The following is a 15,536-nucleotide window of genomic DNA, read 5'->3' on the forward strand; positions in this document are numbered from 1 at the left end:
CCCTTGCTGTCATTATCCCAGATCAGGGGCCAGTTTGTTGAGTCACCTGCGGTCACTGCTTAATAATCCTGAGCAAGTTTTTATATCCAAGTAGAACCACTTTGCCACTGTAGTGGCTTTCCAGAATTTTCGTTGACACTATTTTGGAGCAGACACTGGCTATCTGCCCGCATGCAATGAGTGTGAATTTCCAAACTGGCAGGCGGCCGCAGGACAGCGGGTGGGCGCGGCCGCGAGAGCGCGTTCAGGTGCGCCCCGCCCCCCAACCTGGGCACCAGCGGCGCCGGCACCACCTCCTGAGCGCGCGCGCGCCCGGCCCTGCTCTGCGGCGCCCAGCCCGCCGGCTCCCCGGGGTGTGGCGGCGAACTTCCACTCCTTTGGACCCGTGAGGACGCTGGGTCCCTTGTCTGCGCTTGGACCTGGGGAGCTTCTCGGGCCCTGGAGAGGCGCCCCGAGGAGCGGCCACGGTGAGGACATCCCCGGGGCGGCGGGCTGCGCGGGGCTCCTGTCGGAGGGCCCGGTGCGGGGAGGGCTGGGCGTGGGAAACTGGGGGGCCTTTGTGGGTTCATTGTTGGGCCTGGAGGAACAAAGGGGTCCGGGCTCCTGTCTGAGCGTGACCCCAGCATGCCCCGTCTCCCCCGCCCCAAGAGCGCGTCCTGTGCGCTCCTGCGCCCGGGGCTGCCGGGCTCGCGGGTCCGCGGCGCTGCTCTGCGCGGGTGTGTCGCGGGGCGTTTATGACACAGTTTGGGAACACGGCGTAGAGTTTCCTGGGGCTGCCACCCCCTCCCCTCCTGTCGTGTCAGAAAGGCACAGAGCTGGGTCTCTCTAGTCCCGGCAGGCGCCTAAAGGAGAGTCTGGAGCCCTCGGTGGCTTTTCAGGCTTTTATTAAGCTTTTTACAAGGCGGGGGGCTCAGGACTGGGACAGCTCCGCACCCCCCCCAGCCCCCCGCGAATCTTCACTCTTTCTGGGCTCTCCGGCGGCCTCCCCTCCTGCTCCCCTGGTTCCCTCTGCTCTTTCTCTTCGCTGGCGTCCCCCTGGCGCCGCCCTTATTAGCCCAGGTGTGCCCACCTGAGCCTGCCCGCACCCAGTGCAGGTGTCGGCCCTCAGGCTGCGTGTAGCTCCAAGGGATCATCACTAATGCAGAGCGCGGGGGGGGGGCGGGAAAGCCTGCTCGCGTCTCCCCACAGCGCCCAGGTCCAGCGGGCGGGAAGGCGAAGCCACCGCCAGAGGCCAAGTCAGAGCTGCTCCTCCCTGTCTCCCCGGGATCTGGGCCCGTCTCCGCCGCCCGCGGCTGACCTTGGAGGCTGCTAGAGAAGTAGCTGCGGGCGCTCGGCCTTTGCATGTCCGCAGGGCGTGCTTTAGAGAGGCTGGGGTGGAGAGGGCTTTGCCTTCCTCCGGCACCAGCCTGTGTCTTGGGGGGGACTCACGGGAGCAGAGGCCCCTCCCGTCCGCAGTAACCACGTTCTTCCTGTCGGTGACTCTTCCTAGCCCTGAAACCCGACTCAGACTCTAGGTTTCTGAAATAAGATTTGTCAGGCTGCTCCTGGGTTCAAATGCCCACTTTAATTTTAATCTCATAATCTTTGTTGGACTTTAGTTGAGACTTTGTGTCCCATGAACAGTTTGAAGTCAGGGAGCAACATGCCTCCAGCTTCACTCTCGAGTTTCTGCCTCCTCCAGGTCCTCTGTGCTCCCCCCACGTTTCAGGATGGTTGGTTCTGTTTCTGTGGAAAATGCCAGTGGACTTTACTTTGGAAGCTGCACCTTTCAATAATATCAATTATTCCAATCATGAGCACAGAATAGCCATTTATTTAACAGTATTTTATAGTTTTTATCATACAGGGTTTTCTTCTCCATTATTTCCCAGGTATTTTGTTCTTTTTGATGCAATTGTAAATGGCATTGTTTTCCCGGTGACTCTGATGGGTTATTATTAAGGTATAGAACACAACTGAGTTTTGTATATTGATTTTGTGTTCAGTAACTATACTGAATTCATCTATTTATTTTTTGTGTAGAAGAACGGGGGTGTAGGCGAGAGGTGCAGTGGGGTGAGAGGATTCGTGGAGACAGAGTGGGGAGCAGAACAGGTGTGAAAAGGAATTGCTAAGCAAATAAATCATTCCTGCTAAAGGGTCTTAGGCCTGGTGCAGTAAATAATCCAATGCAATTGTAAATAACAAGTTTTCTTACTTCATAAACCTTGCCTTAGAGAGCTTTCATTCTAAGTTTTAGCTTATCTAAACGAGCTTACTTTTTAACAAGGTCAGCCAGACAGACAGCAGCCAAGCTGATTTCTCTCTCAAAGGACATCCCCAAATGTCCATCTTTCCCCCTTTGTCTAGGAGATTTACAGCAAATAGTTGTGCTTGCTGTAAATGTTATCAATGTAAGATGGTTATGTATATAAGAAACCCTTTGTCTCTAGAAGGGTGCTCAGACCTTATGGGACTGCCCAGATCTGAGACCTCAGGCATGAGTAATAAAGCTTCTCCTGACCTCACCATTCCTGAAATACCGCTTGTTCTTCCCTTGCCTGGGTGAAAGGCTAGAATTTATTTCTGCAACAGGTGGGTCTACTGAAATACACTGCTGAAGGGAGCAGCAGGCAAGACAGGAGAATTCTGTGCCATGTGGGGTAGTTCCCTGGCCGGGGACCAAACTCAGGCCAAAGCGGTTATAGTGCTGAGACAACCCCCAAGGCCCCCAGGGAGGTCTGAATTCATCCTTTCTAAGAGTTTGTTGTGGGGTTTTTTTTTTGGTGGATTAATGTAGAAATTTGGTGCTTAAAACTCTTACTATTTCTACCACATCGTGGGTCATCTGCAACACCCAAGACATAATGTCTACTACTAGAATCTTGCCACACTGTCTCTTAATAAGGCTTGTGCTCCATGAGTTTTAGTTCCTCTAGGTAGGTAGGAACTTCTGTTCCTCTAGGTAGGCCTGTGAGAAGTAATTTACTTTCCATTACTTCAAATGCACAGGAAACTTTAATAGCAGTACAAAATGCTCTCTCTTACATCAGATTCCTACTTTGCCACATATTTGACTTAACATGGAACATCCTTTTGTGTTTTCATGACAATATCCCGTTTTGTATTTAACCAAAATATTCCAGGCATCCACTATCTAGCCCCCAATGAGAAATCATCATGGTTTCCATACTATAATCCAGGCCCCTGGCCCATTTCAGCTTTACCCACCCACCTGCCCAACCTGAGAGTGTCATCTTCCCTCCTGATCCACTTTTCTCTTTTGAAAATGTTCCTGAGACTGACTGTTCCTCATTTTCACAACTTTGATGAATTTAATGTGTGTATATGCCTAAAATCTGGATGGTATTTTCTGTTTGATCTCTTAGGTTTTCATGTTCATGCATTTGGGGGGGCCACCTCTGTAGTCCATTTACCTGCACGGGTGCTTAACAGTTTATTTCCTTAGACTTAGAGCTGATCTCATTGGTGATATTAAACCAAAGGGGATTATAATACAACCATACAAAAATAGGCCAGTATTTTAGCCTTAATTCTTTTTTTTCCACTTTTTATATAAACACTGCTAAAAATATGACACATTTTCAACGTCAGACCTTTTGCACTTGAGGTCTCTCTGCTAGAAGTGCCCACCGTATCACCTCACTCAGGTCAATGTCAGATAACCCCGTGCTCAGAGAGACTCCATTAGATCACTCTGTATTAGTTCCCCTCCCTCGGCAACCTGAATCTGTTTTCCGGACCTTGCTGCATAGTACCTGTTAGTCCCTGACCTGTTCCCCTTGGGCCCTTTCTCTCCCCTCTTCCCTCTTCACCTCAGAAACCTCACTGGTTTCTTAGAGTCCAGTCGTTCTCTACGAGTATTTTACTTTGTCTTCTCACCTGCCATGTAAACACCCAACATTTGTCTTTGTCATCCTGACTTGCTGTGCTACATAGGAGCCCCTCACATTCCTTCCATTTTGTTGTAAGTGGTCATTTTTTGTCTTTCCTTATGGCTGGCCAGTGTTCCACTGTGTGGACAGGCCACATCTTCTGGATCCAGGCCTCTGTGGCGGGCACACAGGTTGCTGCCTTTGCTTGGGTGTGACCTGGTTCTCAGTCTGCGGGGGAGGGGAGCTGGGCATCGTCACTCTCCAAGGCCTTTTCATCTCCCCCCTGAAACTGTCAACTAAGCACCAACTCTCCAGCCCTCTCCCGCTGGCAACCACATTCTAGGCTCTGTTTCTGAGTTTGACCACTCTGGATACTCACCTAAGTGGGATTTCTCTACATGTGTCCTTGTTGGCTGGGTGGTTTATTGCACATATTATAATGACTCTAAGTTTCCAGAAGTTGCAGCCTGTATCAGAATTTCCTTGCTTGTTTGACAGTGAATCTGAATTGTGTAAATGCCACATTTTTTGCTTCTAGAGATTGATAGATTGTGAATGATGCAGCTGTGAGCATGGGGGTACAGATGGCTGTTTGAGTCGCTGCTTTAATTCTCTAGGGCATAGCCCCGCAGTGGGATGGCTGTTTACATGTTGGTTTTTAAGGGAATGACCATACTGCTTTCCACAGCAGCTGTACCAGTTTACTTTCCTCCTTAAATGGCAAAGTAATATTGAAGTTTCTGGGCCTACCCCATGTTGTCTGTCCCTCACCCACTGTGGACATTTGCACTGTTTCTACCTTTGGCTATTATGAACAGTGCTGCTATAAATATTTGTGTACGAAATTTAGCTTGCACACCTGTTTTCAATTCTTTGGGGTATATATCTAGGTGTGGAATGCTGAAGCATATGGTGATACTATTTTTAACATTTTGGGGAAATACCAAAAATTTTGGTGAACATTTTTACACAAAAAGATTTTTGCCTGCATTTCAGAGCATTTCTTTAGGTCATTTTCCCACAATAGATTTACTCTATTTAAAATAAAAATATTTTAATCTCCAGGGGCCTGCAGAGGGGCAGTGAGAAGTGCCTTCCTCAGGGACATGTGAGGACTTCTCCCCTCAGCCCTGCTAGCACTGCCCCTATGTCCCAACACCCCAAGCTTACCCCAAGCTCCCTCCCCTCCCCTCCCCTCCCCTCCCTCCCCTCCCCTCCCCTCCCCTCCCCTCCCTCCCCTCCCCTCCCCTCCCCCTCCCCTCCCCTCCCCTCCCCTCCCCTCCCCTCCCCCCTCCCCTCCCCTCCCCTCCCCTCCCTCCCCTCCCCTCCCCTCCCTCCCCTCCCCTCCCCTCCCCTCCCCTCCCCTCCCTCTCCCCTCTCCTCTCCTCTCCTCTCCTCTCGCTGCATTTCGGCTTAATCCGCCACCAGGGGAGCTGGGCAGGGGGCCTCTGACCGCTCATTTCCCAGCGCCGTTGCTGTCGCTCCCTCGCGCCACCAGGTGGCGCCCGCCGCCGTTTTCCTGCACTTGGCCCCTAAGGCCCTTTCCGTTCCGCCCTCAGCCACTTCTCCAAGCGTCACCAGCGACCAGCGACCGGGCTCTTCATGACGCTGCACTCGGGCCCTTCACTGGCTCCGCGTCCCCTTTCCCGCCGCAGTTCCTGTTCTGTGTGCCCCGTCGCGACCGCTTCCCTCGCCCATCCACGCCGTCATCGCTCTACGGGTTTCCTTGCGCTAGCCCTCCGGTCCACAAGGCGGCGCGCTCTGTTGCGCGCTTCCCCCTTTTGCCCTAGGAGCCCCTCCTTCCTCCGGTCACTTCCGGTCCCACTCGGCTGCGCGGGAAGCGATTTTCCCACGTTACCACCCCAGTCCACAAGGCGGCGCTCTCTGTAATGTTAGCACTTCCTTTGGCCCAGGAGTCCCTCCTTCCTCATCGCTGAAGAAAGGCACCCAGTGATGACGTAATGAGTAGGCATCTCTCCGTCCGCAGCCATTTTGCTTTGTCCCCTACTCATTACGTCAGCACTGGGTGCCTTTCCTTAGCGATGAGGGAGAGGATCCTGGGCCAAAGGAAGTGCTAACATTACAGAGAGCGCCGCCTTGTGGACTGGGGTGGTAACGTGGGAAAATCGCGTCCCGCGCAGCCGAGTGGGACCGGAAGTGACCGGAGGAAGGAGGGGCTCCTAGGGCAAAAGGGGAAGCGCGCAACAGAGCGCGCCGCCTTGTGGACCGGAGGGCTAGCGCAAGGAAACCCGTAGAGCGATGACGGCGTGGATGGGCGAGGGAAGCGGTCGCGACGGGGCACACAGAACAGGAACTGCGGCGGGAAAGGGGACGCGGAGCCAGTGAAGGGCCCGAGTGCAGCGTCATGAAGAGCCCGGTCGCTGGTCGCTGGTGACGCTTGGAGAAGTGGCTGAGGGCGGAACGGAAAGGGCCTTAGGGGCCAAGTGCAGGAAAACGGCGGCGGGCGCCACCTGGTGGCGCGAGGGAGCGACAGCAACGGCGCTGGGAAATGAGCGGTCAGAGGCCCCCTGCCCAGCTCCGCCTGGTGGCGGATTAAGCCGAAATGCAGCGGGAGCGGAGGGGAGGGGAGGGGAGGGGAGGGGAGGGGAGGGGAGGGAGGGGAGGGGAGGGGAGGGAGGGAGGGGAGGGGAGGGGAGGGAGGGGAGGGGAGGGGAGGGAGGGGAGGGGAGGGAGGGGAGGGGAGGGAGGGGAGGGGAGGGGAGGGAGGGGAGGGGAGGGGAGGGGAGGGGAGGGGGAGGGGAGGGGAGGGGAGGGGAGGGGAGGGGAGGGGTTCTATGAAAATTCAATCATAGAAATTAATTGTAGCAATTAGACACAATAATTCTGAATAGCTTATAATGATGTGGAAAATGTTTATTTTACAATGTTAAATTATGAAAGTAGAATATAAAATCCTAGTATAATTTCACTACAAAAAAGGAAAATATTAATGAAATATACTTTATAATCTTTACATAGAAGGGAAATATTAGCATTATGTAGCAGTGAAAATAATTACTCTATCAATGTGGATTAATCTGACCTACATATTGTTGAAAGATTCAAGATAATAAATGTAAAATTTCATTAAATCTTAAATACTCAGCAAATTAAAATTGTTTTAATTATACATTTAGTGATACATACTTACGTGATATAATGAACAGGGGAAACAATTTAGATGAAAGTCATATTGGTGCATGCTTATAGATTATGTGATGTGATTTCCTATTTCTTGACCTGGTTATTGGGAGTTCACTTTGTAATTCTCAAACCCTACATCAATGCTACCTGCCCGTATACACATGAGTAATATTTCAGTTAAAAATATTGGGAAACACTAGGAAGAAAGTACTCTCTAACTCATAAAAGCATTTATTTTTTTAGTTCATTATAGTTACTACTTTTCAGTTTTTCTATAATGGACACATCCCCATTTTATTAGCAGAGCCAGTCAACCAATGCTAACCAAAAAAATGTTGCTGAAATTACCTCCCTGGTCCCTGGCAGGTGAAAACTAATCAATTTTTTTAAGCCTTCAGAAATCCATTGTGGTTATAGAAAAACACTAAAGAAAATAAGGGCTTCCCCCTAGTCAAGCAGGTGTGGGCAGAGCAGGAGCATTGGGAGTGTTAATGTCAAGGTCACCTCATTTTATTTTAGTGAGGGGATTTGGATTTCTAGCCTGAACCTATGATCCTGCTAGGTGTCAAATCCAAATAAACATGTTTTGCCTTTTTTTGTTCATTTTTAAATTAAGAAGTTTGTCCTATTTAATCCACAACTTTGTATACTTTTAGTTTAAAAAAAAATGAAAAGAAGACTAGACTTCAAAGTCTGGGCTCCGTTCAGCTTTCCAAGTACAAGAGTTCTGAAGTTGTATATGCCTATGGGGAGAACAAGACAAAATTATGAATGCAGTCATGATATCTAATGAAACGAAACTTTCTATAACTGAAAGATCCTTCCTGTGAGTAGTTAACTGCCTATACAGAAAGAAAAAAAAGATCAGAATAGAATAAAATTTCTGTGTTCCAAATCATATTGTCACACAGCAGTATAAATCCAGTGTCCTGGCAAACAGCATGCTTTCATTTTCATCTCATCCTTGAGTTAAAATCCTGATTCATTTTAGCAGACTCCACAGGCAACAGGAAAGACCATGGCATTAAAATACTCATTTATACTTTTCGTGGTAATTCAAAAGTGGGCTTATGTACAGGCAAGCTTGCAACCCTATAAGGTCAGAAGCACCAGAAAAAGGTAACATCTAGATGATACTCACTATTCATATACATTTTTTATTATAATTTTAGGATAAAATATTTTGTTGCCAGGTCAAAATAAGAAAACTATACTTACATGGATCATGATGTGGTAATAAGCCATAAATAAGATTTTTAGATGCTGTCACAACATTGATTATAGTTTTTTTTATTAATGTGGATTCCTTTTTCATTCTGATGTCACAAAAAAAGCTGTCATGGCCACCCAGCATTAAGTCTCACTTACCTGAGCATCTTCAGTGTGAGCTCCATCAACTCTAGCATCAGGGTCTCTATTAGCCTAAAATAGAAGATGTGTCAGAGGACTGAATGACAGGAACATTTTCATACAAAAGGAGAAATGGCTCCATCTGAAAGTTCATAAAGCTTTTCCTCTTACAGAGGACATGTTTTTATAAAAGATCATAACAGTGCTACCAGATTTCACTTTATCACACAGCACTATGCAAATACAATCTGATCCTGTTGATTTGAAATTCAAATACAGTGATATTTAAAAAAAAAAAAACACCTATGCGTGAGCTACTAAGAGTTTAAGGTGGGGTGTGCCAAAAGACAACCAAACGCAGGCAGCACACAGCCAGGATCCAGCAAATATCAGAAATGATTCAAAGAATTTTAAGTGAATTTACTTAACCATATTTAGACCAGTCAGGCTTCAGAGTTTTAAATCCAACTGTAAATAGTCCTCACCCAATACCCGTAGGAGAATGGCCACGTCCTCTGGTTGTGCCCTGAGGGGTCCCCACCACATCCTCCTCCAGACGGGAGCCATATTCTGCAGCAGAATAATTTCAAGCTTATTTACAGTTTCTTTCAACTAGAAAAAATAGATCCTTCCCCATGAATCAAATGAGAAAGACATAAAGGAAGAAATATTTGATTCACTTAAATGTTCTCTACTCGCCCTCTGAGAGCCTAGAGACTAGAGGCAAACGCTTTCTGTGAGCAGCTAAAGGAGAAAATCTTAGCATTTCTGAATGGCTGAGTGATGAGTTTAGACTAGAACCAAATGGTTTTGGAAATTCTACACTGTTCACAGGCGTGTCCTGTAAAGGAGGATATGGGAACAGTTAAGAACACAGAATGAGGTCAACGATGTTAGCCTCTTACGCATGCAGACGCTCGCAGATACGGGGCCACACACATTAAAAGTGATAAAGTACATAATTTTGTTATCAATAAAATCGTGTTGTTTAATTGTGAAACTGATAATTCTATTTGTGAATGTTTGTTTTCCCTAAGCACACCAGGGGCACAAACACAGTCATGTCAACTAAATGAGAGGGATTGCTGCTGAGGTTTTCATTTCTCTGGTAGTTTTTGTTTAACATGCATGCTGACATAGATTATTTTTCTTTTCTGACAGGATAAAGGGTAAATGTGTTTAAAAATGCCTGTGGTGCATCATGTAATGGAAACATACAAGAAAGGCCTGATAATTTCCATTTGCAAAAGCCAACATCTCTAAAGGTGAGTCCCTTCATTTTTCAAACCAAAGAAGAAACAGAAATCTAAAGAGATTTTTTTCAGATTAAACACGCTGGTTTATGTATATCCCTTAGGTAAATCTCTCCATCACCCTTAATAAGGGTGATGATAAGTAGAAAATCATTAACTTGGTAGGGGGAAACTGGCAGAGAAGCCCTGAACCAGGTGAAGGGAGCTGAGGTAAATGTAATGGGGCAAACTGATACCCGGTGCCTGAAAAACACAGAAGTACAATCCTTCCTGCGGTATCGCTGGCAAAAATGAATAAATCTTAGTCCAAAGCTCAGCATGAATAAACATCAGTATTACACAGATTTCAATGCACATATTTCCCCCATGTTCTATAATCTCTACTAAAAGCTACACCTTCCCCTTCCCACTCTTACGGAGACACCCCCAACCCCAGGGGATTCACAGACATCGACGCCTTGCCTCTGGCAGGTATTCTATCACAGAGGGAATATTTTCAAAAGTGAAGATCACTGATTCATGGTGAGGATTTTTCTTGCCACAGAGAAATTCTGAAATCAGAGAAAGGAGTCACTGCTCTGGGACACAAGGAGAAGTACTCTAAAGTGCTGACTTTGATTTTCACAAGAAGAAAGACCGGACGGCAGGGGAAAGTGGCTAACACAGCTGGGATGAGGCTAAAGGGGCAGAAGCACCCCAGAGAGGAGGTGCGGTGTCCTAATGTGGAGCCTGGAGGCAGCCCCGGCTGCAAAGGGGGAGGGGGGGACTATCACCATTGTCGGAGGACACTGGCCATTTTTTCAGCTTTGCAGATTTTCTTTTAAATTAAAAATATTATGGAAACCAGTAAAATAAATTATGGTACAAAAAAGAAGGCATAAATAATAACTGACTGTGAAGGGAAGGGTTGGCGCCTTGGGGAGCTACACATGGGGGTTGGGAATGAAGGAAATGAAAGGCCACATGAATATCCAGGGCTTCCCAATAAGCAAAAAAAGCAGTATGAGCTGAAGGCAAATTAATCATCCCATCCAATAAGCATTTTCCTACAAGGAAATGGTTCAGTTAGCATGTAGAATTCCATTCTTTCGTGCAGTGTTCCGGAAATCACTTAGAAAATAGGGTGAGCACGATAATGGTGAAAACTAAGACACCATCATTGAAAAGAAGAGCCTTAGCTCTACATCGGGATCCCTCTCAATGTCTCCATTAGTAAGATCACTGCATTGAAAATGAAAATCCATTTGGTATAAGGATGCAAGATGGTGTCAGGCTGCGAAAGCGGTAAAGCAGTTGAATCTACAGTGGTTAGAAACAAGGCAGCTTGTGGAGGGAGGTCAGGGAAGCTACTGAGATGCTAAAACAAAAGTTAAGTCAAATAAGCGAGAGGGAGAGATGACTGGCACTCACCGCCACAGTCCTGAATAGAAAGAGAGTGACCCACGTTGACACAGGCTGCTAGGCCGGGCCCAGCCTCGGAGAGAAACAGACCCTGGTTAGTTAGGACACAAGGCAGGAACCTATCACAGCAACACTCCTCAATAATGTCTTCCTGTCTTTAATGTTTTCTTCCCCTTCCTGTCAGGTAAGATCTCTGTTTTACAAAAGCTCTTTTGGGATCAGGGTGATCCTCAGTCTATTCCCTGTGGGTGTGTCTGCATTCTTGACCATTTTCGAAGGATTTTCCAAAAGAGCACAATAATGTAGCTTTTCCCTGGGGTCTTACCTGCTCTGCTCTGACCGCCTAACAGGGCAGGGTGAAGGCTCAGTTCTCACCCACCTTACCCATAGCTGCCCGCCCCTCACCGACCCCTGTGCACTTTTTATATCATTAAGAAGCAAGACTGCAGGGCTGTGTTAGCCACACATATTCATGACAATCAAGGCGATGGAGCGCTCTACATCTACACACCCAGGACAGTATCTGGGGGTGAGGAAAAGAAGGGCAGGGCTACTCTGGTTTTGCTCCTTTCTTCCCAGACTTCCCGGCCCCATGCCACCCCCCTTCCTGTGGTGCCCCATCAAAATGGGTCTTATTTGTGGCAAGTTTTTGGGCCTCAGTTGCCCTGCTTTTGGCCACCTCAATGAGAGGATGGGTAATGGTGTTTTACTGGGAAAATACTCTCCTTCCTTCTCTCCCAACCACACTCATTCCAGTAATGGGAAGAAAACGCCACAACATGTAGTGTAAGACGAGGTGTTTCAGAAAGACAAAAGGGCACAGAGTGAAAGGAAATTATTTGCACACTATTGAAATGGGGATGGTCAGAGTGGTCCTTCCTGCTTCCGGGATCTTGCAAGAGCAGCTGGGCTGCATTGCAACAAAGGGACACAGGCCCACGAGGGGTCTTTTGCCCCTCCTTGGCATTGCTTTCTCTGAGCCTTTGCTTTTGCTCTTTCTCCCCTAAATAAAATTTTCTTTACTCTCTAAATAAAGCTTTGCTTCTCTCCGCTTATTTATCTGAAGGTTTGCTAAGAATTGCTTTTTATGGCTTCGTGGGACAAGACCCTGGGATGGTTTAAGGGTTAGCAGGGTGAAAAACAGCAGCAGCAACAGGAGCAATAATCACGGTAACAACACACACCGGCTTCAGTACCATTAAGTAGTTGTGATAAAAATCTGTTGATCAGAATACACAAAGGAAGCGACTAAGGGAAAAAACCAATTTTAAAAATGAACACAGGACTTGAGCAGACTCTTCTCTCCAAAGCACACATACAAATGATCAACTAGCCCCTAAAAAGACTTGCAACATCACTAGTCATTATGGAAATACAAATCAAAATACAAATTAAAACAATAGAATCCCCTTCACACACATTACCATGGTTAAAACAAAGAAATTTTTAAAAATATTGTAAGTTACACTTGTAGAAACATAAAATGAGGCAGTCTATGCTTAAAGTCATTTGGCATGTACCCAAAATGTTAAAAATACTATCACCATATGCTTCAGCATTCCACACCTAGATATATACCCCAAAGAATTGAAAACAGGTGTGCAAGCTAAATTTCGTACACAAATATTTATAGCAGCACTGTTCATAATAGCCAAAGGTAGAAACAGTGCAAATGTCCACAGTGGGTGAGGGACAGACAACATGGGGTAGGCCCAGAAACTTCAATATTACTTTGCCATTTAAGGAAGAAAGTAAACTGGTGCAGCTGCTGTGGAAAGCAGTATGGTCATTCCCTTAAAAACCAACATGTAAACAGCCATCCCACTGCGGGGCTACGCCCTAGAGAATTAAAGCAGCGACTCAAACAGCCATCTGTACCCCCATGCTCACAGCTGCATCATTCACAATCTATCAATCTCTAGAAGCAAAAAATGTGGCATTTACACAATTCAGATTCACTGTCAAACAAGCAAGGAAATTCTGATATAGGCTGCAACTTCTGGAAACTTAGAGTCATTATAATAAGTGCAATAAGCCACCCAGCCAACAAGGACACATGTAGAGAAATCCCACTTAGGTGAGTATCCAGAGTGGTCAAACTCAGAAACAGAGCCTAGAATGTGGTTGCCAGCGGGAGAGGGCTGGAGAGTTGGTGCTTAGTGGACAGTTTCAGGGAGAAGATGAAAAGGCCCTGGAGAGTGACGATGCCCAGCTCCCCTCCCCTGCAGACCGAGAACCAAGTCACACCCAAGCAAAGGCAGCAACCTGTGTGCCCACCACAGAGGCCTTGATCCAGAAGATGTGGCCTGTCCACACAATGGAACACTGGCCAGCCATAAGGAAAGACAAAAAATGACCACTTACAACAAAATGGAAGGAATGTGAGGGGCTCCTCTGTAGTACAGCAAGTCAGGATGACAAAGACAAATGTTGGGTGTTTACATGGCAGGTGAGAAAACAAAGTAAAATACTCGTAGAAAACGACTGGACTCTAAGAAACCAGTGAGGTTTCTGAGGTGAAGCGGGAAGTGGGGGAGAGAAAGGGCCCAAGGGGAACAGGTCAGGGACTAATATGCATATGCAGCAAGGTCGGGAAAACAGATTAGGTTACAGAGGGGAGCTAATATATAGTCAGCTGACTAATGGGGTCTCTCTGAGGAGGGAGTTCTTTAACAATGACAAAATATCTAAGAAAACATTTGAAGGAGGACAAAACACCTGCACAATAAAAAAAAACTATAAAATAATGTTTAAAGAAGTTGAAAATACAAATAAGTGGCTATTCTGTGCTCGTGATTGGAATAATTGATATTATTGAAAGGTGCAGACTTCCCAAAGTAAAGTCCACTGGCATTTTCCACAGAAACAGAACCAACCATCCTGAAACGTGGGGGGAGCACAGAGGACCTGGAGGAGGCAGAAACACGAGAGTGAAGCTGGAGGCATGTTGCTCCCTGACTTCAAACTGTTCATTGGACACAAAGACTCAAAGTCCAACAAAGATTATGAGATAATTAAAGTGAGCATCTGAATCCAGGAAGCAGCCTGACAAATCTTATTTCAAAAAACAGGACTTTGAATTTGGTTTCAGGGCTAGGAAGAGTCACTGACAGGAAGAAGTTAGTTACTGCGGACGGGAGGGGCCTCTGCTCCCGTGAGTCCCCCCCAGACACAGGCTGGCGCCGGAGGAAGGCAAAGCCCTCTCCACCCCAGCCTCTCTAAAGCACGCCCTGCGGACATGCAGAGGCCGAGCGCCCCGCAGCTACTTCTCTAGCAGCCTCCAAGGTCAGCCGCGGGCTGCGGAGACGGGCCCAGATCCCGGGGAGACAGGGAGGAGCAGCTCTGACCTGCCTCTGGCGGTGGCTTCGCCCGCCCGCCCGCTCGACCTGGGGCGCTGTGGGGAGACGCGAGCAGGCTTTCCCGCCCCCCCCCCCCACCCCCGGCGCTCTGCATTAGTGATGATCCCTTGGAGCTACACGCAGCCTGAGGGCCGACACCTGCACTGGGTGCGGGCGGGCTCAGGTGGGCACACCTGGGCTAATAAGGGCGGCGCCAGGGGGACGCCAGCGAAGAGAAAGAGCAGAGGGAACCAGGGGAGCAGGAGGGGAGGCCGCCGGAGAGCCCAGAAAGAGTGAAGATTCGCGGGGGGATGGCAGCCCCAGGAAACTCTACGCCGTGTTCCCAAACTGTGTCATAAACGCCCCGCGACACACCCGCGCAGAGCAGCGCCGCGGACCCGCGAGCCCGGCAGCCCCGGGCGCAGGAGCGCACAGGACGCGCTCTTGGGGCGGGGGAGACGGGGCATGCTGGGGTCACGCTCAGACAGGAGCCCGGACCCCTTTGTTCCTCCAGGCCCAACAATGAACCCACAAAGGCCCCCAGTTTCCCACGCCCAGCCCTCCCCGCACCGGGCCCTCCGACGGGAGCCCCGCGCAGCCCGCCGCCCCCGGGATGTCCTCACCGTGGCCGCTCCTCGGGGCGCCTCTCCCGGGCCCGAGAAGCTCCCCAGGTCCAAGCGCAGACAACAGCTCTACCCCGGGCCCCAGAGGCACAGGTTCCCCACCAGCACCGCCGCCGCTGCAACCCCGAGAAGCCAGCGGGCTGGGCGGGCAGCGCCTGCGCGGTCAGAGGGACGTGCAGGTGCCGCAGGTTGGGCATGGGGCGGGACCCACAGCTCTCGCCGCCCACGCCCGCCCGCCGGTCCCGCAGCGGCCATCTGGATATTGAAACTTAAATGAAGGCAAGTAGCCCAGGTCTTCTCCAAAAACTGTCAATGAAAATTCCAGGTAGGCACTTAAAGGGCAGACGGGTCTACCTGGATTTAAAAACTTGCTCAGCACTATTTACAACAGGTAAGCTTTGGACACAACCCAAATGCCCAAAAATAGATGACTGGATCAAGAAGATGTGGTACATATACACCATGGAATATTACTCAGCATTCAAAAAAGATAAACAATGCAATTTGCAGCAACATGGATGGCGCTGGAAGGGATCATGCTCAGCGAAATAA

At 48.6% G+C, this 15,536-nt stretch overlaps 2 long non-coding RNA genes across 3 annotated transcripts; one reads left to right on the forward strand and one right to left on the reverse strand.

The window, feature by feature from the left end:
• Positions 1–319: 319 nt before the first annotated feature.
• LOC119255279 (uncharacterized) lies at positions 320–11,557 on the forward strand. The gene is made up of 3 exons (XR_005127432.2): positions 320–467; positions 9,531–9,634; positions 10,167–11,557. It is a non-coding gene; the product is annotated as an uncharacterized LOC119255279 (long non-coding RNA).
• LOC119255280 (uncharacterized) lies at positions 7,019–15,072 on the reverse strand. Of its 2 annotated transcripts, XR_005127434.2 has the most exons (4): positions 14,985–15,072; positions 8,855–8,939; positions 8,388–8,441; positions 7,019–7,762 (listed from the first exon to the last, which is right to left on the reverse strand). It is a non-coding gene; the product is annotated as an uncharacterized LOC119255280 (long non-coding RNA). The 2 variants fall into 2 exon arrangements; XR_005127433.2 differs by lacking the exon at positions 14,985–15,072 and having other exon boundaries at positions 8,855–9,104.
• Between the last annotated feature and the right edge of the window lie 464 nt (positions 15,073–15,536).

The sequence above is a fragment of the Talpa occidentalis genome, unplaced genomic scaffold, assembly GCF_014898055.3.
Source record: "Talpa occidentalis isolate TD23 unplaced genomic scaffold, MPIMG_talOcc4v2.1 talOcc4.3, whole genome shotgun sequence".
NCBI classification, from domain to species: Eukaryota; Metazoa; Chordata; class Mammalia; order Eulipotyphla; family Talpidae; genus Talpa; species Talpa occidentalis.